Source organism: Platalea leucorodia (genome assembly GCF_965183815.1).
Source record: "Platalea leucorodia genome assembly, chromosome: 5".
Classification (NCBI taxonomy): Eukaryota; Metazoa; Chordata; class Aves; order Pelecaniformes; family Threskiornithidae; genus Platalea; species Platalea leucorodia.
In genome coordinates this window covers 58,873,793-58,897,512 of record NC_138827.1, presented here as the reverse complement: position 1 = coordinate 58,897,512, position 23,720 = coordinate 58,873,793, and the positions used below count along the sequence as shown (strand labels likewise).

General features: G+C 48.2%; 1 protein-coding gene across 4 annotated transcripts in view; it reads right to left on the bottom strand.

The window, feature by feature from the left end:
* Positions 1 to 17,702, bottom strand: part of ADARB1 (adenosine deaminase RNA specific B1) — a 90,956-nt gene extending 73,254 nt beyond the window's left edge. For 3 of the 4 annotated variants that reach the window (XR_014228400.1, XM_082314270.1, XM_082314271.1), the window contains exon 1: positions 17,570 to 17,689. The gene's annotated coding sequence lies outside the window, so the exon portion shown is untranslated. Of the gene's footprint in view, positions 1 to 6,739; positions 6,802 to 17,569 lie in introns of all 4 variants that reach the window. The other variant, XM_082314272.1, reaches the window with a different exon arrangement.
* Positions 17,703 to 23,720: the final 6,018 nt, after the last annotated feature.

The following is a 23,720-nucleotide window of genomic DNA, read 5'->3' as shown; positions in this document are numbered from 1 at the left end:
CTAAGGCAAAGAGAAGATGCACGTGAGCTACATGGACATTTTGTACCTTAACATGAGACTTCAGAAAAATACCTCAATGTTTAGTAAAAAGATGCAAAATACTTATCACTCAGTTTAACAGTGTTCAAAACCATGAGATTATATCCTGCATTAAGGACATATGAGTATCTTCTCCAGCCTTTACTGTGGGAAGTCACTCCCCACAGCCCTTAAATATGTTTACTGTTCTAGGACCTCCAAAACAACACACCTTATTCATAGACTTCTACTTTTAAATGTAGGACAGGATGACCGAGCTGCTGCCAGGCAGAAAAGTGAATTGCTGCTGTCAGCTGCTTCCAGCCACCCGCTGTAACGAGTGGCTGCTGACAAAGCTGGGACACAGACCAGCAATTTGCAAAGGTGGGGTGAAGTATGCCCACACCAAGCAGCACCTGGTAACGAGACATACCTCACTAGGAGCTCCCAGACCACTTCTGCAGCCTGAAGAACCAACACAATTTATTGCTGGATTTAAAAAAAGAGCATTGAGTGAGACTAGGGTTACCTATCTACACCTGACAGAGGAGAAGTGATATGAAGGAGATTAAAAACCCCTCCTCTCAACAAGTTCCAAGGGGCCCAGGTGCACCCACACACAGAAATGACTGCAGGAAAAAACATCTCATGCAGCCCAGCAACAGAATTTCATTATTTTTATCAGCAAGAAGATTAGAAGGCAACTTGATCACAGTTTATAACACCTATATGAAGACAAAACAGCAGAAGAGGGTGCTACAACTTCAGTAAAAAGAGTACACCAAGATAAAGTGTACAGGCTGCAAGCAGGGCTTAACATGGATATTGTTTGTGCGCATTTCGGGCTTAGCCTTTGATATGAATCACAATGCTAACCATTCTCCATCAGCCTGCAGCTCGCCAACAGCTTCCTCCACCAGGGGAAACAGCATGAAACTGCATCCGCTGTGCGCAAAAAGCCAGGAAGCACAAACTAAACCAGGGAAACAAAAATCGTGGATTGCATGCGTGTACCAAAAGCCAGGGCACCCAACAGCAGCAGCGAGTACTCTGCTGACTCAGCAATCATCCTACTCAAGCAGACAGGTTGTGGTCACTGCCAGTGCATGCTTTATTATTATTATTTTTTAAATAAATGTTGTGCATTTAACGTGGGAGGATTTCAGAGCTCTTTAATCCTTTGGCTTTAACTTCCACGTTACAGGAACTCCATGCACAGGGAAATGAAAAGAATGCAGAAGAAATCTGAATCATGCCGTTTTCCCGAACAAAGGACCAGGGCATGATTAGCTGGAAGTCATGTTTCCAGGTCAGCTGTTTTCTCGCTGCTTCCCTATTTATACATATACACCCGTTCTGTGCTCTGGGCAGGGCTGAGGACTGTGGAAGAGCGACACAGAGACAGGAGAGTGGCTAAGCTCTAAGGGAGCTGGGAAGGGGATGAGTTGCCAAAGCTAGTTGCCACAGGCTGCAAAGAACCATAACTTTTGCCCTTCTCTTGCACAGGGGATTGCTTACATACCAGCACGCACAGCTCTCCCCCACAATCCCAGTGCAGCTACAGCTGTTTTCACAGCCCAACCTTGGGGCTGGACCACGAGCAAGGACTCTGACCTACCTGCAGGCACCTGGTGGCTCTTGCCCTGCCGCACAAGGCGAGGAAAGGGGGATCATGCAAACTTCCTCAATGCAGCAGGGAGCCAAAAAAACAGCGCCTGCATCTTAAACTGGGTTTTCTTCCTCGCAGCAGCCTGCTCTCAGGCTGTTGCAGCATGCAGGGAGAGCGCACGGCAGCAGCCTTGGCAAGCCGAAATCAAAGCACCCCGTGTTTGTAACTCAAGCCTCGCCAACAGTCTGCATTTCCATGGTGGCGGCTTCCAGGATTTTTGCATGTGTGTGATCACTGCAATGTTCCTGGAAAAAACAGCTGCTGGACTTCTAAGAATATGAAAGTGTTCCCTTTCATTTCTAAAAATCACATTTTTGCTTTTCCCCCATTACAAATATGAGCAGATTTGAAGACCTTCAAGCTAACTTTTGAGAGGGCTTGACACCCAGTCAGTCTTCTGAGTTCCTGGAAGCCTTCCTCAGGACCTGGCAGTTGCAGCTGGCTATTGGGGATCTCACTAACACAAGACTGACTCAAACTGTCCCTTCCAGAGTAGTTCCTTGTGTTATTCAATATTAAATATCTGTATGATAAAAAAAAAAAAAAAAAAGCCCACACTTATGGTGTAAAATCTGACTTCCATCACCACTCTGGTGTGTGGGCAGAGTGTTTGCCATCACAGAACATCAGACATTTTACAGCCACGTTGTGCAGAAACAGTACTTACCACCTTCTTACTCAAGGAAATTGTAATACATCCCCGAGTTTGATAAGACCAGCAAGGAAAACGCTGGGTAGAGTTTGGACAGGACAGGAGGAGAGAGAGAGAGAGGGAGGATGCTGGCATGACCCGGGCACAGGTCAGGATGGTATGACCAGAACAGACCCTTGGCTTGCATTACTTGCATAAAGAAAAAGGTTTGAGAAGCCTTGTATGTTGTGATTCTCAACCACAACTGAGGGCAAATAGACCAAAACTTGCGAGTGTACCAAGACAGAGACTCGAGACTACAAAAGACAATTTTGATGCATTACCTCCATAGGCTGAGTTGTCAGTAGGTAACTTGGATGCTCATTTGCATTAGTCTTTTTGAGTTCAGATAAAGTTTGATAAATACATTTTCAGATAATATAACAACTCCTGCTGAGTATTAAAAGTTGCTCCTGATGATAGCCAAAGGAAATGAGGCTAACAAGAGCAGAAATACTTACATATCTACTTATATATCTACTAACTAAATTATACAAAGTGGCCCCAAAGAATCTCCTAGCAAGACAAATCTGAAACTACATATATTTAAGAGGGGGAGAAGCAATCAGTCAGTGATGAAAGTTCCAGATACAGAGCAAATTTTTTCTTAGCTTTTGTGTGTTTGAAAAGTTCCATTAAAAAAAACAATTTAAATATTAGGGCTGAAAAAATTTGGTTAAAGGACTGTAGTCTTGAATAGAAACACAGACGTTCAAAATGCAGTGAGCTGAAATAATTCACTTCGCTGGTCCATATGAAATACAAAATGCTTCTCCCAGCTTACATCCAAAAACCCACCTTGCCCTGTGTTTGTGGGCTGTTGAGCTGACGTCCAGTGCCGTGTGGCTTCCCAGGCCCTGGGGATTCCCTTACTGCTTGTGTTTTTTTCCAGGACATCCCAACCAGCTCAGCTTTACCCAGCTGCAACACCTGCTATAGCTGCACACCAGGAGTTTTGCCCCATCTCAAGCTGCTGCAGCTCTCAGTGCAGCCACAGCCGGGCTGGCACTCACTGAGTTGGCAGATGTGGTGATGCAGTGCCCTCAACCATCAGGCTGTGCTTTTCCCTCCCCAGTGGAGTGAAGGCTGGCTTATATTGCAAACTACCAATATTCAGGTCATTCCAACAAAAACAGAGGGAAATAAAATACAGTGTTTAACATTGAACGCAAAGCTCAGCACATGCTGAAGTTGAAGTTACAATTCATGGCTAACAGATCTTGTGTCTACAACATTCAGCAAAAACCCTGAAAACAGGATCCAGATGATCCCAAAAATCAAAACAATGAAATGGCAGGGCATGAAGGTAAGTATTTCTCCACAAAAGCTGGCTGATTTACTTCTCCCAAGTACCAGTCTCTTACAACCTCATGGGAACTTTGGGGTTGACTCCTCCCTTGATTAAGAGAGAAAATACCACTTCTGTGACTTAACTACCACAGGTCACAGCAAATGCCATTTTCCACTATAAATAGGTTCCTAGCTAGCTAATCTCTTGGTTCTTATGCCAAAAGCTGCCCCCTTCCATTTATTTTTTTGGGGGGTGGTTTCTCCACCCTTTGTGCACTTACAAGTACTTTCCAAATTCATTAGTTTTCCTTGAAAGCAGGGGTTAGAGTTACTTAAATGGCGGTTGCTCACAAAACTATACTACGGTAATAACAGCTGCTAGTAGTCATGTTAGAAAAGAGGGGTGAAGAAATTTCAGTCTTAAAAAAAGGGACAAAAATATAAGCCACATGGGTTTTTACCCCCATGAGTTAATTAAATCCAGGTCTTAATAATGGGTGAGAGAAATGGTATTTCAGTTATACATATTGAGCTTCAGATATTATTTTTAATACAATTCAGAGTAATTACAACATCTTGATGGGGTTTTTTTGTTGTTCCCACATCGGTTCCTCAACTTCAGTACTTGCATGTTTACTTTCATCTGTGCTGCTGTCAGTATCTGCATTCCCTAGGTTGTGTAAAATCTATACTGCTGCTACTGCTGTTTGCTGGGATGGGACTTTATTTTGAATCCACGAAGACATCTTCCTGATTCATAAGCAATGCAGCCTTATAACTGTGATAACTGGGAAAGCTGGACAAATATTTATGGTGGAAGATGCAAAAATTATTTTTAGAAGAAAAAAAACACTTTGAATGGGAATTAATTCCTCTATATATTAGTTGAGCCACTGTTGAGTAAGACTGGCCAAAAAGAAAGCCTTGCTGAGCAAGAGCAGGAGAAGCTTCAGAGAGGACCAAATACCCCATGGGACCCCAGCGGTCAAACTATGCATTATCATTTACTAGGCATCTCAAGTGCATCAGTGAAGCACTGTTTAGAAGCAGGCATACTGACCTTGCCTAGATTTTCAAATGGCTTTTGCCAGTGTTCCCCTCTCAAGAAACTGCACATCTTTCGTAACAGTCACCATCATCAGTCAGATGGGGAAGAGACAGAGTTGGAGTTAATACCACTCATATCAATAAAAATAAATCAATATAGTATTTGATAGAACACCATAATAATTAACTAGTTCTGCAGAGATGATGGTGACTTCCAGAATGAGAGGGCTTAAAAAGAGAGAGGACAGAGTTCTGCCAGAGGGGACATTTTGTTGGGGAAAATTTACCAATACAGGAGAATTATTTATATCAGGAATTTATCATTGCGCGAGGCATGGCAAAATTGCATACAGGACCCTACCCATCTTTGCCATCTCTTGCAAATCGATATTTCAAAGCAGAAAGCAAACAGGGGAGGACTACAGGGTGATACACGGCACAGGGAGTTTGAGGGAAGTCTCCCAAGAGCTGCTCAACCTAAGAGAACAAATCAGAGTATGACTGTGCCAAATACAGCAGGGAGAGGAAAAATGAGAAGCAATTATCTGTCCTGGAAGGAAGCGCTGTACAGAACCAAATGAGGCTTTTTGTATGAAGGCAAGAAATAATCGATGCTTTTCAGTCAGAATTGATACATGCTGCAGAGGACGTCAGAGCAAGGTCTACACCTGATTAGCCAGGAGTGCCTTCATTTTTCTACAGCCTTTCAGAAAACATTTCCAGGTGGCCCCAGGAGGAGGAGAGCTGCCAGCATCCCACGCATGCCGCGGGAGGGCAGCAGCTGAGCGGCACCCAGCTGCCGGCCAGCCCTGAGCCCCCACGGAAGGAAGGACGGAAAAGCTGAGGGAAGCCAGCCTTCACCTGGGGCGCAAGGGGCACCTCCCCATGATTTGGCTGGAAACCAGAGCACGTGTCTCTCTTTTCCCCTGCTTGGTTGCATTTCCACTCCCGCCAAAACCACAGCACTGCAGTGCCATCCAAGCTGCCTGCTGTGGTACGGGATGCTACTGCCATTCTTCTCACCTCGCGGGGCACGTACATACCTGTACCGCCACCACATCCCTCCTCCATCTCTGCGACTTCCCACACATACACCACCATACATATAAGGTCTAAAGGTCACCTCACCACAGGTCCCCAAGGATTTAGAAACAGCAAGAGATTAACAGAGGGACGAGCACTGCTTCTGTACAGACTATGCTGCATCTGCTCCTGGAACAGGGTGGAAATTACCCATTCCCCTGGCACAGGGGAGCAAGTAACTCAAGATGTAAAATTTGCTTCAGGTTCAGATTTAGATTATGCTACTTTAGTGCCCTTTTACTGTATCTAAATTATTTTTAGACTGAAATTTTTATTCTGGACAAAGTACTGATCATAAAAAAATATACATATGCATGTATTTCATATATATGCATATACTGCACACATTTTCTGTGAAGTAAAGAGGAAGCTATTTTCAGAAATACAGGGAGCTAGCTGTTCTCTAAACAATGCACTAAACAAGAAACCAGGATTTTAGCTCTGTGAGGTAGAAACCTCCAATAAGAACACCAGCAGCCTCCTAACACAAATCCAGAAGTCATTTATTCAAAACTATCTGACCACACATACATTAAAGTAGTATTCACTACTAATCCTGCCAGAACGATGTACACCTGAAGTCCAACAAACTGTTGGAGCCAGAGGAGTTTGCATACATTTTAAATACCAGTGGATGCAAAAATACCCATTTATACTCACTTTCACGGACTTCTGCACAACTAGGGGTTCCTGCTGTTTTCAGGCCGCTCAGAGGGCTGTGCTGTTTCCATGTTTCACAGGACAATTCCCATACCTCCATATCAAAGGGACCTATACAAGTCTCATAACCATCATCATCAACTGCCCCAATGCTCTGCAGGCAAAGAGCTCGTTATGGGTATAGTTAAGACTTACACAAGATGATGGTTATGGCTCAACAGCAAGAGCAGCAAATACTTTACAGTGGCAGTGCAGTATTCCATTTTAAACAATTCACTCACGTTTTATCAGGACAGTCCACTGTCTAGCTGTTGTTCTTCTGGGTCTCCTAATCAGAGCAAGCCTGCAGATAAATGGATAGCGTTAGTGCTTCCTACCTCTTCCCAGGCAAAGGGACTATCCTGTCCTGATTAATATGCTTGTTTTACAAGTTATGTCACATTTGGACTATAGCAATGTACCGAGCCTAGGCAAGAAACCACCAGAACAAAGCAAGGAAGGTATGCAAGCCAGGGAGCAGCACAAATACCAAAGCCAAAACCTTAGCTAATGCTGAGGAGCTATGTTACACTGAAAGCTACCAGGAGAACAATTCCTTTCCCTACTTTCTACCACTGCACGATAAAAGCTATGACCTTCAAAATATTGGCTTTTTGTTCTTTAGGATTCAAAGCAGCCTGTTTCATCCAAGCAGTCCTATAGATCAGGTGATACTCTGGCAAAAGAATAACTGTCAATATCCATATTCCTCAACGGAGCTTTTATTGCAAGAATCAAATGTTGTATTTGTAGGCTCTTCCACATTCACTTAAAGCAATCAAGAGCAGCTATTTAGAAAATGTTCACACAGCTATCACGGAAACTTGTTTAAGACTGGAAAGACAACTTTCTTTTAAAGTAAACCCCTTGAACAAGTTACTGAGGAAACAACGGATCAAAAGCAGAACAAAGGACAGCACTGGTGCTGAGAGAAGCAGCATATCTTCACAACAGGGGTGGCAAAACCAGCCTCAGAAGTATCGTCATTCACCTTTGACTGAGATCTCACCCTCTGACTGTTAAACCATGCTGGACCCTAAATGAAAAGCAGGCAGTTTTGCCTAAGAAAAAATGCACAAGGAGGCCAAAGGAAATGGAAAATGAACAGTGGAGTTGGGAATACTGTCTAATAGTGCTGAGTATTACCTGGGCTACAAAAAAAGCCTGAAATGCCACGACCTGCAATGCAATGAGGGGAGAAGGGGGGGGGCTGAGAAAAATGTATGGAGTTATAGGAACACTAGCTATATTTAAGCTATATTATATTTAATATTATAATTAAAGCTATATTATATTTATTTAAGCTATATTATATTTATTCGGTCTCCAGGAAAAGTGACCATGGCCTAACGTTCAAAGTTAATATTTCTAGTGTGCTGAAGCTCTCAGCAGAGCGAGGAGCAGATCCACTGAATACAGTGACCACACAAACTTGCTACCTTTGGCAAACTGGGGTGAGCAGCCTACGTCGAAATCAAGACACCTCCCGCTCCGCTCCCACGCGACAGATCCAACACTGGAACACGCGGTTCGGCGGAGGGACGGGGCGGCCCGCGGCGGGCGGCCCCCAGCCGAGCTCCCCCGCTCGGCCCCGCTCGGCCCCGCTCGGCCCCGCTCGGCCCCGCTCGGCCCCGCTCGGCCCCGCTCGGCCCCGCTCGGCCCCGCTCGGCACCACGGAGAGCTCCCGTCCTCCCTCCGGCCCGGCAGGGGGGGCACCCAAGGCCGCCCACGCCGGGCCCCGCAGCAGCAGCGCCCGTGGAGCCGCGGGACAACGCTCCCGCCGCGCGCCCTGACGCCCCCACTGCTCCGCGGGGCTGCAGCCCTGAGGGGAGGCGTGCGAAGCTCCTGCACGAGGAGACTGGCAGATGTCAATCACCACCGTGGTCTTTTCAAGTCAGTCAACCCTCCTAAAAGGGAAAATGGAAAGTTTGCCACGAGACAGTCATTTTACTTTCAAATCAGGAAAGAAACGTTTCACAGACCCTATCTATGGAGTTTGTACACAGAAAAATTACTCTCAACAGCACCAAAGAAAACAAATGGGGACAGCACAGTACAAGAAGTTATATGCATGAAGAACGATGCTATGTCCCAAAAACATAAATAAATTATCATCTTGGCAATAAAAACAAGTCAAAGCCCAAAAGAACTATTTTACTTCTGGGCAAGTTCATTCATAGATCTTATTAATAGTGAACCTGGTTCCTTTATGAGCTCAGGAGCAGCAGGAGGAAAAGCATATAAGAAGATTACGTTAATACTATATTTAAGCATATGTAAGGACAGTGAATGAAATACTGATTATTCACTCACTTAATTCAAAAAAAACCCACAACCACTTACTAAGAATAGCTTTCAGGGGATAAGAGAAGAGAAACTAGGTTGCACCAGAGAAAAAAAAAACAGACACAGCTACAGTAGTACTCGCTGTCCCTCATTATCTGCACTCATCAGGGCTGAGGTCTATGGAAATCAACTTTGATACAAAAGCATCAACAGGGATAAACCACCCAAAGGCTTTCAGACTAATGCGCCCTTTGCACAGACAGAAGTATTTCCAGCTCGTTATCATCATCACGGAAAACAGCAGAGCTGGGTTTAACGTAACTTCCCAAATTTTTGCCAAGAGGTTCCAAGACGTGGGGGGATGGGGGGGAGGGGGGGGGACGGGCACAGGGAATCAGACTTTGCAGATTTTACTATGATGGAAGGACCTCACAGTCCTCATGAAATAGAGGGGAGGCTACCAGGCTCAAGGTCCCACCAGTCCAAGCATGTAAGCTAGGCTACAGAGTTGAGAGGATTTTCTGCACTTTCTTGAAAGCTCTTTAGTCTGGGAGACTTTGTCCCTTCACCTGTGCTTTGTCAAAAGCACAGGCACACACGCTCCCAACCAAACCTCCGTGCTTTCGCTCGAGTCAGCTGTACTTTTCTGTTGCACATTCTTAAGAGCCGCTAACTCAGCAAAGGGTCCTGATTTAGCTTCTGATTAATCAAAGGCTGAATGCTCATTAGCAATTGAGGCACAATCCAATGACAAACTTACAGGCAGCAGGCGTGCCCCTATAACTCATCTCTGCCATCCTCCGAAGGGAGCCTGGGCACACACTCCCACCTCGCTCCTCCATGTGAGCTGAAGCAGAGGTGGAGACAAGCAGGAGACTGTCAAAAGCACGTTCCCAATGCAAATTAAAATACTAGCATACACACCCAACACACAACTGCCAGGATCACTGGTTCGAGTTAAGCATTAATTTCCAGCTCCACTTTGTTATCAAAACACAGTATCACACGACATCAAACTGTAGAATACTGCTTGGCGCTGGTAAGCAGCAGGAGATAAAAAGCATCTGTAAAAATACAACTAGAAGAATGTCTGTATAATAACACATTAAATCCCAGGAAAGCACATCTGCTCTCAGCACTTGAATGACGACTTCGCTGGCTGTAAGAGTGCTTCTAACCAAGAGAGGGGCTGCAGCTCCAGAGAAGACATCAAAGCCAACACTGCTGAGAAAACAGAAGTGTAGTGCCACACGGCTGCTCTGAAAAACTTAAGGAGAAAAAAAAATGGGAACATATTTTAGCTGAGCTGGAAAAGATGACTCCAGTTTAATGTGGAATATGACTGTAATTCACAGTTGCCTGTGGCTCCACACCTCCGAAAGGGCACCCAGACTTTGTGCACTCCACAGGCAACAGGTCTGAGGGGCTGCAAACCTACAGATGAAGTCAGTGTCCAAAAGGGGACGTTCAACCAGATTAAAAGTTTCAGCTACCAAAGCTACCAAAATTGAAGTGAGGAAACAATGCTATTTCTCATACAGACTAAGAAGCTATCACGAAGGAGATCTCTCCCTACATAAAACCCCTTGCTAATTTCCATAGTGTGGAAAACACATAAAACACACGTGCTACAAAGTTCTTTCCAGGATGTAAACTTGAGCAAAGGTTATCAGGATTAAAAAAAAGTGGGTAAGCACCTGACAAAAGAGAAGTTATCTTCTCCTCCTTTGGTATCCCAATGTAAGCTACATGTGTGTGTAAAGAACGAGCTTTAAAACTTGGGCAACAGAGGAGGGATATAAACCCAGTTCCCCCATGGAGCTAACTTTATTACAAGTTTCTCACAAACGAAGCACAGTTCAGCCATTGGCTTATGTTCATTCTTCTCGTTTTTCAGAGACTTAAATATACCAGTACTGATCCTCTATCTTTAGATGTGAAAAGCATGGCAAGTGTCAGGACAAAAGTGGTGTTGAAATGTGTTGTCTTAGTCTGGTTTTGATCAGTATATATTTTTTCTTTACTATCCTCCTAATAGCATCCAGGGTGGACCACACCAAGGCTCCATCGTCTTGAGGGCTATACTCTTCCCTCAGCAGCTGCTGCAAGAACAGGGCACGCCTGTAGAGATATTTTTCTTCAATACTCTCCTAAGTCTCCGGTAATTTCTGCTGCACAAATTTCCCAATTTACAGTCCATACCTTGGTGCTTATATTGTTCCTAGCTGGAGTCTTCTGCTAGGGCTGTCCACATTTATTTTCCAGCTAATCTGCATGCATCTGTAAACTTTATTAATGAAAACATAGGGCTGATCATGCTTTTGAATTAAAGATCCTACTATGCTCTTACTGGGAGAGTCATATAAAGTCCTTATTATTAAGTACTCAGTACCTGTGCTCAATATTTGAGGTGAAAAATAAAAACTCATTTTGATTCAGAATGGGCTTTGTAAACACAGTTTTATAAAAACCTGCAATTGAAGTAAGAAGTCAAAGATATTTTTGCCCTCTAATAGTTTCCCAGCACACTGTGCCCAAATATTAGAGTATAATTAAGCAAGGAAAAAGGCAGTGAAAGTTTAAACTTAAAGATTCATTTGCTAATAAAGATGAGGAGCTGAGTAAATCAACCTAAACAAAAACCAATCTCATTTTAGCTGCACTGAATGCTTTCAGCAGAAGCCCTTCAGAATGGAAGAGGCAGGTACTAATTACCTCTGCAAATCTCAAAACTTAAACAGATTAAACGGGAAGAAAATACTTCTAGTTGAAGCTGCCTCACAATCCCTATGTAAAAACTTCATTTTCACATGCTACATCTGACAAATGAAAGAAGAAAAAAAGAAAAACTAATGTTTTCCATACTTGCTTGTTCTCTTTTTGATCAAATTTTAAACAGCTCATCTCTGTTGATTTGACAAAATTAATAGCAGAAAGGAGGAGGGAGAGCCATTGGGAAATTCACTCTGCACACGCAGAGTTTGGAACAATGATAAATTGGCATCAGTATAGTCCTTAAGCCTAATATTACCAAAGGCACATCACTAAATTGTTTATGTGACTTAAAGTATTATAGCAACAAAAGCAACAGACAGCAAGGTAATCAGAGAGAGTTCACCCTAACATGCAGCACCAAACTCATCACCAAATGAGGAAGATTTCTACTTTCCTTTAAATTCAAAATATGGTATATTCCTCCCACCTTTTCTCTGAACGAGAATACTCAGGATACTCAGCATCTTACCCGCAAGACAGGGGTCCAAGAGCTCCATTCTGCTAGAATCTCTTTAAACTAAAAAATAAATTTAAAAAAAAATATTTTCCTGTTTCAGTATGCCTCACAAAGGAAAAACCTCAGAAACCAAAATGGAAAAGAACATTGGTATAAGTATCTTAAACTCATACTGGTGCAAACAGGAAAAAGGCGATACTCTTCAATCCCCTGAGCAGACCTTCCTTTTGCATCTCTGCCAAAAGCACGCTACACAGAAAAATCCTGACCCGAGTGGTTTACGTGGCACCCATAAAAGGATATTTTCCTGGACAACTACAAAAGCCTTTACAGTGAAATTTAAAATCTTCACTCATCTCCCTCCCCCTGCAGCCCCAAGGGGCAGGGTGAAGGACAGTACCCAAAACCTTTTGTTTTCTTCTATCACATATGACAATGCAAGATTGCTCATCAGATCACTCCTCACCACTTTCACAAGGAAAAATAAGGATACTCAGCTTCTACTGGAACTACTTATGAAACTCGATTTCCTGTTTGTCTCCCTACCACGAAGATCCTCTGATGTCTAATAATATCTTTGCACTCAGCCAACAGCTTTTCTTCCAGCAGAGCACTAATCTGAGAATTTCCTCCATACAGACTCTTGTCCTCGCACAACTTCTCAGCACTTACCTTTGGCATCTCTACCCTCTTGTCAAATTTGATGGACTTTTCAATGTGTTGACCAATTTCATTCAGGGGCACTGACAGTGTGATGCTTATGCAATGGGAAATTGAGCTCAGAAACACATGGGGGTGGCAGAAGTTCCTGATAAAAACATTTGTTCACGAGGCAATCCCGACTGAAAAGCGTGGACATCATCCTCACTTTAAGACACAGAAATGCAAAGAGACCTTGCCCTACAGCATCAGGGAAGAAATTTCTCCCCAAGGAAAACAAAGCACCATTCCTCTTCAAGCACATAAATAAAAAAAAATAATTAAATGTAATAAAATAAAATTAAAAAAACAACACAACCCACAAAGATATAAAACCATAACACTGTGCTATCAAGTACAAAGGAAAGAAGCTTCTGGCCTCTGAGCTTCCTGGCACTTCCACAGATGCTCAGTATGGCACATAAAAGCTCAGTAATGACCAACTTCCACCAACACACACATAATTACTGAAAGCAGACCGATATTCCCAGATCCCTCTAACCAGCAGATACCCACAGAGAACACTTCTGTGATCAGGTTATTCCCTGGCTCTGTTGGCAGCAGGCTGGACGTGCATCCAAGGGGACAGCACTGAGTCACAGCCCTCAGCAGCCAGCACTGACTCAGCCCTGTGCTCCCTGCCAGCAAAAGGAGGCTCAAGGTAACCCGCATAGCTTTTGTGGAGGCGACGAATTCCCTTTGCATGGGGACAGACAAACGCCATGGCTGACCCAGAGGCAGAGAACATAAAAGTGATCCCAATTCCCTTCGCAACCAGATATCCTTGAGAGGACGGCTGTTTGGGGCATCACTCCGAGACAAGCTCGGCTCCCAGAGCAGTATCAGTTACATGGGTTTCTTCTTTTTTTTTTTTTTATTATTTTTTAAATGCACAGATGTGCTGCTGCCTTGGTCAGCTACAGACCCTGATACTCACAGCTGGCTCGTGCCAGCTCCCAGAGTCTGCTGATGGCCTCTTCAAGGATTCAAATTGGGAAAACAAATATTTCTCATACCTACCATACAAAAGACATTCACTAAAAGGACTGAAAAAAAGCACTCTGCTGTTAAATGGTAGGAAAGAGCAAAAACCAGACGCATTGTATGCAAAGAAGAAAGAAACTTGCTTTAAAATGTCATTTCATTTCTTTACATAATCAATTTGCTAAGCTTTTTTCTTTTTTTTTTGGTCATGCAACATTTATACTATAAAGGTATTTCCTTCAAAACCAAGGTACATAAATAACAGCTTCTACTGATAAACACAGTCCAAAACCACAGTTTTAATCTTTGGTACTTAAACTTAAACTGAAATCCATAGTACGGCAGCTGGATGGCCTGAGTTTCAAAGGTGCCAAGCACTTACTGGTTTCAGAAGTTGCAGAAACAGCAAGTGCTATGCATCTCTCTTCATCAGATCACATGCTTAGACGTCCAAAGAAAGATCCTCACCTAACGTGTCAGGGTCTTGTGCCCACTGAACTGACTTCAAATGCAAGAGGCATCGACCTGACAAGCCACGCTCACTGCTAGCACCTGGAGACAGCTTATTTCAGCCTTGCCTAAAATCGTCCTGGCACAGAGAGGCACTAATGTACTTATTCAGCCCCTGCAGCCAGTGAAAAGTTCCTCACTAGGGGCACACCCACCACTGCCATCCCCAAAACTTCCTCAAGTCACAGATGACATCCCAAAAATATCAATGCCAAGTTCCTTAGAGGGCATGTTGTACTTCTGGTCTGTCCCACAGCTCTCCAACACAAGTGCTTGCCATCACCCTGTTTAACAGGAACCCTTCGCTCTCATGCAGGATCTCTGACCAGGGAACTGCAAACAACCAAAGGCACCGGTGCAGGGTACACCGAGCACAGAGATGAGTTTGCTGGAGAGCAGCAGAGCCTGACCTGGTTGCAGTCCCAAACTGCGACGATGCCCTGTCTGAGCTAATAAGCCCAGCCATTTAGAAGGCTTTACTCATTTAAGTCAAAACACAGTTGGCTTTTAAAAGAGAAAAAAGTCCCATTTGCTTATAATACACAAGGTAAATGTACTCTAGAAGACTTAAGTGCTCATAGCAAGCAAGAGGCCTGCCAGTGAAGGCCTACGACATCGTATTTCCATTCCCGAACCACATACAGCCCATGAAAGGGCACTAAACTTTCATCAGAGCAGATAAATCTAATTAAGCTGGGGGGGGGCGGGGAGTGCAAATATAAAAATGGCCTGAGGTCTGTGAGCACAGTGTGAGCAAAGCTATGAGAGACCTCCTGCTTCAAGCACTAAGCACAATATCCTCTACAGTACCTTCTCAGAAAACAAGTCTTCATAAAGCAAATTATCCTCCTGCTGAAAAAGCTGGGCTGCTCTCTCTTGAGCTGAGGAGCTGGTGCTTTCGCATATAAGCCACATCGGAGGAGCCTTGACCAGCACGCTGGCTGCTGAAAAGAAACTTTAAAAAGCACGTGTGCATGGGGGATTAGGGCCACAGCTCATCTGTTATGCCCTGATAAACGGTACAGCAAAACATGAGAAAATTCCTCACACAATCATTTTTCTTAATTACTGAAAGCAAGAATTGCGCGTTCATGCAGCCGTGCCTCAGCAAACTTGGGGAAGGCATCCCGGGAGGCCAGCCTCGTGAAGCTGAGTGCTGTGATAAAGAGACCGGCACTGGACAAGCACACTGGTGCAAGCAGCGCAACCACAATCACGCCTGAGCTGCTCTCTCCTCTTCGCACAAAAACCGTGGGCTTACCAGCACAGACAGAGCTCTGCGCTTAATTAACAGAGGACAGTGCCTCAAAGAAAAAGTGGTGCACAGTCACCTGTCAAAGCTAACTGCTGGCCATGTTTCTGCGAACGTGGCAGCATACAGAGCAGGAATTGTGTGGAAAAGACAGGACTGTTCAACCTTGGGCTGCCAAAGGAGTGGTGGGAAGCTTTCTGTCCTGCTGTGCCAGCCCCGAATGGCGAGGGTTACTGAGCTTTTCCTCTGGTTATCACACGACTACACACCGTAAGGGCCAAGAACCACATTATTCGCTGCAGAAAAAAAAGTCAAACAGAGGATTTGGCAAAACCCCCAAAAGCATCTATCTTGGACATCCTAGAAGTAACAAGAGTCATTCAAGACATGACTGTTTATACTATGAGACTCATTACACAGGAGGCCTGCCTATTTTTAGAGGTAGATATCACTACAATTGAGTGCTAGATAAACCCAAACAATTATTTTAAAAGGGTATTCCATCACTAATTATTCTAAACATATTCTGTGCTCTGTGGGTTGGCCTGCTGCCATTCTAAAGCATAACAGCTCAGAGAACGATGCTACGACTTCACTCGCGCGACACTCGAACAGTGGCGACAGATAAGTCACAGAGTAAGCGGCGTGTCCATACGAGTCCAACAGCTGGGGTGAGCTCATCACCGCTTCTGCATGCCAAAAAAAAAAAATGAGACCACAATCTTGTTTATGCTACAAAAACCAGGAAGTTTTAATTTATCACCAAAAAAGATTCCCCGAGGAATAAACACGCTACAAACAGTGGCAAAAGCCCTGGAGCAGCAGCACCACATTCAGAGCCCCAGGACTCATATCCGATACGGCACAATGTAGAAACATCAACTGTGGTTTGCTGCTGCTTGAAAGAACCTACTGGAGATGAAAAAAAAAAAAAAAAAAAAGAGATTAGGCTCCTGAATACAGACTTATTTGCCCAAAGAACTAAATAAAAGCCCAGGCCAAGCATGTTTCTAAGGACCAGCCTGGCTGCTGTTGGCTACGTTGCTCATCGATCTGTTTTGTGGTTTCACCAGACTGAGCTCAGAGTTCTGACTGCTTCACAGCCTCCTCTCCAGCCAAGTGCTACCAGCGCTCCCTCACTCTGAATTTTGAGAGATACAAGGTGAAGACACAGGCAGAAAGCAGGGCTGGACCAGGCCAGCAGCCGCCCCTCGGCCACAGGCCAGCCAGGCACCCTTCGGGGCAACCGAACGCGCCTCAATTTCTAAAAACGCGCATGAACATTTTTGAAGCAAACCATTCTTTTTGCAAAATAACAGATATTGCAACCACAGTTTTGTTCCAGCACAGCCTAAATCCAACCAAATCCAGGAGGAACCACGAAACCCAAACCCACCGGGGGCCAAAGCAACAGAGGGCACACTAAAAAAAGGGTTTCCAGGGTATTTTAACCAGCCAGGAAAGAGAGACGCTGCGAGGCGAACCCGCATTTCACGCCCGAGCTCCTCTCGCAAGGACGTGCCCGCCTTCCCCGCTGCAGAGGGCGGGCAGCGGGTGCCGGGAGGCGGCGGCCAGCCCTGGCTCCCCCGCAGGGCGCACGGCGGCCCCGGGTGGCCGGACGGCAGCCGGGGGAACAGCAGGGGAGGGCGGCCAGGCCACCGCGACCGCCGCGCTCACCTTCCCCGCCAGCAGCGGGCTCCCGGGCGGCAGAGCACCGGGCGCCGGAGAGCAGGTACCCCGGTCCCCGCGGCTGCCGCGTCCCCGGGAGGCAGAAGAAGACGCCGGGCTCGGCGGCCGGCCCCGCCGGGTGGCTCCCCCGGGGCGGGCGACCAGGGCCAAACTTCCCGCCGCGCCGCCACCCCCTCAAAATGGCTTCGCCGTCGCGGCCCCTGGCCGGGTAAGGCCGCCCGGGAGCCCGCCCCCGCCCCGCCGCCGGGCACGACCGTGCCCCGCGCCGCACTGCGCCCCGCCACGCCGGCGGCCGGCACCCCCGCCCCGCCGCGCTCAACAGGTGCGGGGCGGCCGGGCCCGCCGCCGCCGGCACCTGCCGCCGCGTCAGGACCTGGACAGGTCCCGCGGGGCGCTCCCGCCGCCGCGCCCGAGCCTCACCTCCCCCGGCGCCGCGCCGCTGCCCGGGCCCCGCCGCCGCCAGCGCCGCCGCTCCGCCATCCGCGGCCCCGGCCGAGCCGAGCGGCGGCCCCCGCTGCGCCGCCGCCGCCGCCGACACCGGCTTCGTGCGCGCCTGCGCGCGACCGGGGCTACCGACCGCGCGCGCCCCCGCCGACGTGCAGGCCGCGCCTGGCCCGCCAGCGGCGCGAGCGCCGCTCGCGGGGCGGGGCCGGGGCAGCGCCGTTATTCCCATTGGCGGGCCCCGGGCGGGGCGGGGCGGGGGCGTAAGCAGGGAGCCGGCACGCGCCCGCGCCCGCGCGCGCGCGCACCGGGGACGGCAACGGGAGTGAGGCGGGGCCGGCTGCTCGGGGAGGCGGCGCTGATTGGGCGAGCGCGGCGGGGCGGGGCAGGGGGCGGGGCGAGGGGAGGGAGCGCTGCGGCGCAGAGCGGGCAGGGGCGGGGCGGGAGCGAGGGGCGGGGCCGGCGCCGGGCTGGGGGCGGGGCCTGGGGCAGGGGCAGGAGATGAGCCCGGGCCCGAGCCAGAGCCGAGGCCTGGGCCCGGCCTTAGGCCTGGGGTGGGGCAGGGCGCCCTTTAGTCCAGTGTGGCTCTGCCTGTTCCCCAGCACACCGCTGCCTTCACCGGCACTGCCCACGCCACACGCCCCACTGGTCCCCAGCCAGCGGGTGGCCGTGGGCCAGGCCAGCAGGGCTAAGCCAGGCTCGTTGCTCCCCGGTCAAGGCTTGTGCCAGGCCTCAGCAGGCAGGTGGCAGCGGGCTGGCCTGGCCGGCTCTGCGGGGTGTGCTGGGCTGGGCGCCTGCATCACCCTGTGCAGCGTGATGGGTGCCGGGACCGGCCTCCACAGGGGTCAGTGCTGGGGATGACTCCTTGGCTGGGCCACGGCCACCCAGTGCCCCCCGCATGACCTGGGCAGCCTACAGAGATAAAGCAGACTTCCACCAAGTGCACGGGGACAGCTGCAAGTGAGATTCCTACAACAAATACTTTTAGGAAAGCAGAAAACAAAATATGGTTTAAGTCATTAAAATGCCTTTAGCAAGTGGAAAAGGACTTTATGGTGTTAAAACAGTCCTACGGGGACCCTGTGTAACATGCACGTGATGCCCAGCTTGCGGCAGCACCTATGGTTGAGGGCACCCGGATGCTGCTCAGAGACCCGCCAAGATGCTCATCATCACCAGGAGCATGTAAGCCGCTGATGAGCTCCTCTCCCTTTGACTTTGTTTGCCTTTAAGACCCACACACCTTCATTTTATTTTTCAACAAAGTCACTTTGCATCAAGAGGCTCAGAAATGCCAATGTTGGTTCAAAAGAGGAAAAAAAAAAAACAAGTCACCATGTCCTCCATGCTTAAGCCCAGGGACTTGCAACTGGCCTCAGAGTCAGCAAGGCCCAAGGACTGAGCCTCTGCATTTCCAAAATCATCTCAGATGTGATGTCCGTGTCTGAGTGCATCCCACCATGCCTAGATGAGAAGGCCAAAGAGTGTTTTCCAGCAAACAGTGAGTGATCTCCACTCAAACACCAGCAGCAAAGTGCATCTGTGCTTCTACTGTGTGTATCTCATGGCTTGTTATGTAAATTATGGCTTCAACCTCTTGCAGAACAGCGAATCCGAAAAGGTTTAAATAATTGCTTTAAAACCTGGCTCTCACACAGTCTGCCTGCGACAGCAGGCTTAGAGCAAAAGCACACGGTCACTTTGAGGAGCAGGTTTCTGCGTGATGACTTGCATTTTGCTCTTGACATCTGTGGTCTCAAAAGAAGCTCAGCCTGTGAGATGCAGTGGGACACAGCACGACACAGTGCTGGCCTCGCTCTTCCCGGCTTTGGTGGCTTTTCAGGCTTGCAGCCTGTTATCACTCCTCTCCCCTGTCCTTCAGAGCACTTAATCATGTCCCAAAATCTCATTCCTGGCCACAGCTGACCACAGATATCAACTGATCGAGCAGAAATCTTTCCCAGCTTTCTGTCCCTTTGAGGTTACCGAATGAAGACAAAAAGTTATTAAATAAGCCATCAGCTTATTTAGTTTGCCCTCGGGTAATATTTTTCTGTCTAAGAAGCCACATTAAACATTATATACTGCAGCCTTTTTGCCTGGAGTGTGGTTTCCAGAGCCAAGTGATGGAGCAATCATCCATCACACATAGAGGTGGAACAGTGGACACCCCCAGTCCCAGCTGCACGTGATGGGAGATCTCAGGGCGGAGGTGTTTCTGGTGAGAAGAGCAAGGTGTTAAGCGTAAAGTCAGTGAAATGCAGAATAGATGCTGGAAACATCATCATCAGAAGCTTCCTCCAGGGGACCAATAGGACACATAGCCATGGGGTGCACCAGCCCCAGGAGTCTCTACAGTGGGTAAAAGAAGAGCAAAGATACAGAAAGTACTGGAGGTACCAAGGGGAGGTGGAGTGCTTCCCCCAGCCCGCCTTCCCACCAAAGCAGAGCTGGGTTTCCCCACCCAACACAAAGTCTGGCCGTGGATGGAGCTCAAAGCCCCCAGTTACTGTTGACACCAAGACACAAGCAGAACCCAGGAACCACTGACCTTTGCATGGAGAAGAGGAACATCCAGAACTGCAACAGCAATGCTGAAACCAAGGTACCATGAAGCGAGGTGGGACCTTGCCTGCAGGGTCCCTCCTAGAAGACCACTCCTGACATCCATTCATCCTGCAGCTGCCCACAGACTCACAGGTGGCATCCAGCTTGCTGGCCACCAGAAAAAGAAACTGTTCATTAGAGTAATTAGGATCCAAAAGGAGGGGACATTTAAATAAAAGATATTTAAAGGGGATATTTAAAGAAAAACACATGATTTTCTAAGGCTTTGACCCACGGACACGCAAGTAGGAAGAACCTCCAGTGGGAAGAGCCTCTGGCATCTCCCATCTGGCTTCCCCTGGGGGAAGCCAGCGCTGGCTGAAGGTGAGGTGTGCCCAGCCATCGCAGGAGCCTCATGTAGAAATCAATCAGACAAAAATGATACGTGTTGCTGCATCAACCACCTTGGTATTATTCAAACTTCATGCTAAGAGCTTGGCATGCTTTCTCACCCATTTCTCTAGAGCACTTGGGTGGTGGCACCTGCATTACCACATTGCATTGTGCTCCCTTCAGTGCCCAATGTGGGCTCCACGTGCAGCACCGAGTGGCTGCTCTGCTCGCATGTGGCTTCTTCCCTCTCTCTGTTTGTTCCTGGCAGGATAAGGATCTGTACACATGCTCACGGGGAGGGTGAAGAGGAACAGCATGAAAACCCATGCTGAAAACAACAATCTATTTTTATACTTCCTCCCTTGCAGAGACAATCCTCCGCCTCTGCCCTGCTTGGGAGTGGCGGCACCCGTGGGCAGGCAGCTCTTGGCCAGCAAAGCGTTTGCCTCCGGGAACGCCTGTTCGTGTTTCCTTATTGTATTTTATTTTCAGCTCAAGGAATTTAACACTAGCTACTATTTTTTCCCCCTGTAGGATCAGTGAAGCCAGCAAGAACGAAACCGTGTTCCTCAGTTCCACCTCTGTGTCATGGGCCAAAGCGGTTGTGTCCCACCAGGCTGTTGGGGGAAACTGCTACAAGGGCAGGAGCAGGAGGACAAGGCTGAGAATTAATTACCTTGACCGGTACCACTGACCATGATGAAGATCACAGCACTTGGCAGAGCAAGCACTCCCGCCACTGGACTGGAAGAGACTGGGGAGGTGCTGGCCCCTGGGACAGCTGTCTCCCCCAAGGACATCTGGATGTCCCCCCCAGGACAGCCAGAAGTGCACCTGAGGATGTCCCTTTTGGCCCCTCCGGAGTCCAAGGGACAAGGAGGGGGTCTCTGACAGCTCCAGCCCTGCGCTGGAGAGAGCAAAATCACTGGCAGGGCCCCCACAAGGGCTCACATTGGGCAGACGGCGCAGGTGCGAGGGTGGGATGGGAGGCACGGCGTCCCCCCAGTCTCCTCACTCCACTGCGGATCAACTTGGTTCCCTACCACTGTGACAACGAAAAGGGCTCCCTCCCTGAAAAGCGCTGGCCTTGCCGAGCTGCACCAGTGTTGCTGATGCTTACGAAACATCACATTTTTCCAAATCATTTGCGTTTTGTCTTCCTGATTTTCATTCAATTTTTTTTTTTTTTTTGCTTGGTTTGTTTTCTGTAAACTTACTTTAATAAATGAATGGCTTTTTAACAATGGCTTTTTCATCTAAGTCCTGGGAAATTGGAAATACTAGGTTGTTGCTTGTAAAACCAAGCACAGCACGTTTCAAATGCCACAAGCCAAAATCAGTTTTACATTTTCCATGCTCTGAAATGGTTTTCTGCCATGGGGTTGCTTGATTTGCAAGCTGGCCTCACTCCTTAGGGATGCCACACCCGAGGACATGTCTCGGGGCTCAGTTAGCACCGGTGGAAGCAGGGCCGTGCCCGGCACAAGGCTTCTACGTGGGATGATGCTCCCTCAGCATTCCCCAGCCATGGCCAATTTGCCAGCCAGTGTCACTGGCGAGGCTTGTGCAGTGTTGGAGGTCACAGAATCATAGAATCATTTAGGTTGGAAAAGACCCTTAAGATCATCGAGTTCAACCGTTAGCCTAGCACTGCTGAGTCCACCACTAAACCATGTCCCTAGGCACTGCATCTACCCATCTTTTAAATACCTCCAGGGATGGAGACTCAACCACTTCCCTGGGCAGCCTGTTCCAGTGCCTGACTACCCTTTCGGTGAAGAAGTTTTCCCTAATATCCAACCTAAACTTCCCCTGGTTGAACTTGAGGCCGTTTCCTCTTGTCCTATCACTTGTTTCTTGGGAGAAGAGACCGACCCCCACCTCGCTACAACCTCCTTTCAGGGAGTTGTAGAGAGCAATAAGGTCTCCCCTCAGCCTCCTCTTCTACAGGCTAAACAACCCCAGCTCCCTCAGCTGCTCCTCATAAGACTTGTGCTCTAGACCCTTCACCAACTTTGTTGCCCTCCTCTGGACACGCTCCAGCACCTCGATGTCCTTCTTGTAGTGAGGGGCCCAAAACTGAACACAGCACTCGAGGTGTGGCCTCACCAGTGCCAAATACAGGGGCACTATCACCTCCCTGGTCCTGCTGGCCACACTATTCCTGATACAAGCCAGGATGCCATTGGCCCTCTTGGCCACCTGAGCACACTGCTGGCTCATGTTCATGCAGCTGTCAACCAACACCCCCAGGTCCTTTTCCGCCAGGCAGCTCTCCAGCCACTCCTCCCCCAGCCTGTAGCGTTGCATGGGGTTGTTGTGACCCAAGTGCAGGACCCGGCACTGAGCCTTGTTGAATCTCATACAGTTGGCCCCGGCCCATCGATCCAGCCTGTCCAGGTCCCTCTGTAGGGCCTTGCTACCCTCCAGCAGATCAACACTCCCGCCCAACTTGGTGTCATCTGCAAACTTACTGAGGGTGCACTCCATCCCCTCATCCAGGTCATTGATAAAGATATTAACCAGAACTGGCCCCAACACTGAGCCCTGGGGAACACCACTTGTGACCGGCTGCCAACTGGATTTAACTCCATTCACCACAACTCTTTGGGCCCAGCCATCCATGTCCCTGCAGGACGTGGGGTTTCAAGAGCTGAGATGACTGTGGGCTTGCCAGAGCTACAGATTTCAGAAATGACTGACTCTTCCCAGAAGCGTCACCTGTGATTTCAGGGAATTTTGTCTTGAAATCTTGCGTCACTGCCATGTCTGACCACCAGCTGAAACCTCCTGCTGCTTTTTAATGGCTCTGTCTGCATGTGTCCTCTGCGTCACGCATCTTCTGCAGGCAACTTGCCTGCAAGCTCTGACCTAGAGAATGGAGTTTAAGCTGAACTACCCATGTTTTCGCATCCCAGTGGCCTTCGGGGCAGGCACTGAACACAGCCCTGCATGCTGGTCTTTTGCCATCCCAGCGCATAGCTCTTGCAATGCAGTTTCCATTCCACACCCACTGTGCTGGAGCGACACCTTGCACCCAGTGTGCCGGTTCATTCAGAGGTGCTTTTAGAGTCGTTGCCCTCACCTGAGGGACATGCTGGATGCAGTGTTGGACCCAGTGCCTCCTCCATCCCATGCCACCAACCCAACAGAAACTGCATTCCCGGAAAGCCCTAGCAGCAGATCCAAG